Source organism: Fundulus heteroclitus, chromosome 3, assembly GCF_011125445.2.
Source record: "Fundulus heteroclitus isolate FHET01 chromosome 3, MU-UCD_Fhet_4.1, whole genome shotgun sequence".
Taxonomy (NCBI): Eukaryota; Metazoa; Chordata; class Actinopteri; order Cyprinodontiformes; family Fundulidae; genus Fundulus; species Fundulus heteroclitus.
Genome location: NC_046363.1, coordinates 34500485 through 34502211, shown reverse-complemented (window position 1 = coordinate 34502211; position 1727 = coordinate 34500485).

The window sequence follows — 1727 nt, the reverse complement described above, 5'->3', positions numbered from 1 at the left end:
ACATTCAAAATGAGATGCTTCCACACCCTGCCACAAAGCAGTTGACCAGCTCTCTGTACTCAGCCTCTTGTCCATCTCTAATGCAGTCATCTGAGTATTTCTGTAGATGACAGAAGTCGGACTTGTGCTGGAAGTCTGACGTGTACAGAGTGAAAATGAATGGTGAGAGTACAGTCCCTTGTGGTGCTCCTGTGCTGCTGACCACCTGGTTACAGACACAATCCTTCAGTCTCACAAACTGTTGTCAGGTAGTCTATAATCCAGGCCATTGGTGAGGCCTCCACCTGTTTCTTCTGGAGTCTCTGACAAAGCAAATCAAGCTGAATTGTATTAAATGCACTGGAGAAATCAAAGAATATGCTTCTCACAGTGCTGCCTGCTTTGTCCAGATGACAGTGGTTTTGTTGAAGCAGGTGTATGATGGTATCTTCAACTCCAACTCCATGGCAATAAGCAAACTGCAGGGTGTCCTGATATGTGCTGGTTTGCTTACACAAGTGGGCACACAGGAGTCTTTCCAGGACCTTCATGATGTGGGATATCAGGGCAACGGGTCTGTAGTCGTCGTTGATGACTGATGGGTGAGTTTTCTTTGGTACCGGATCCAGACAGGATGTCTTCCACAACAGCGGTACCTTCTCTTGGGTCAAGCTTAGATTGAAGAGGTGCTGCACCACAAAAGAATTGGGGTGTTGTGTCTGTATCCTGGTGACAATGTAAGTGATGACATCACATGCATTGTTGGCAACAGCTGAGGGAGAGATTTAAACAACCATCAAAACAACCCTGATGAACTCTCTTGGCAAATATTATGGACAAAAACTTACCGCCAATAGTTCAATATATGTACTGCAGAGGTGACACGCCACAGTAACGTGTGCTGGGTGACACCATCTGTTGTAGACAAGCAATGCCAATCCACCTCCTTTTCTTTTCCTGCTGCTTTGTAAATTTCTGTCTGTCTCTGTCCAGCAGAGAGACAATGGAGTAGGTCAAACATGGCTGATCCTGCAGCCATGTTTCAGTAAAACACATGATTCTGCATTCCCAATACTCTTGCTGAGTCCTTAAAGTTCATCCAACCTATTAGCTAACGATTTCACATTGCCCATGATGATGGATGGCACAGATGGTTTGAACTTCTTCCGTCTCTTTCTCCTCTTTGCTCTGTAACCATGACGCCTCCTTTTCAACTCCTGTGGGATTTATGGCTGCAGTTGTTGTACTATATCTGCTTTTGCGATGTTAATCAGCTGTTCCCTGTTGTAAACCACCCTGTTGCTATGGTTACGCACCATAACAAAAGAGCAAAATATAGAAAGGTATTGAAAAAAAAAAAAGAAAAAAAAAGAAAGGTATTGAGAAAAATCAATCCAGCCACACAGCATCCAATACAAGAAGAACCGGATGTCCAAAAGAGCAATTTTTTCCAAGAAATGCAGGAATGAAATTTGAAAACAAAGAAAAAAAATCTCAATCAAAGATACAGAGCTACTTCAACGTGCTGCCACCCTGATTATAGAAATCAGAATTCAGATAGAAATAGAAAAAAAAAAAAAGAATGTGACCTACATACTTCCTAGCACCACCTTTTGCTGCCACTACAGAGCTATTGGGATGTGTTTCTACAAACTTTGGCAATCTAAGATTAAAATCCTTGTCTTTTTGTAAATCATCTTAAATTCAGTAAGCAACATTGTTACATGTGTGCAGGACATGTTTGTGGT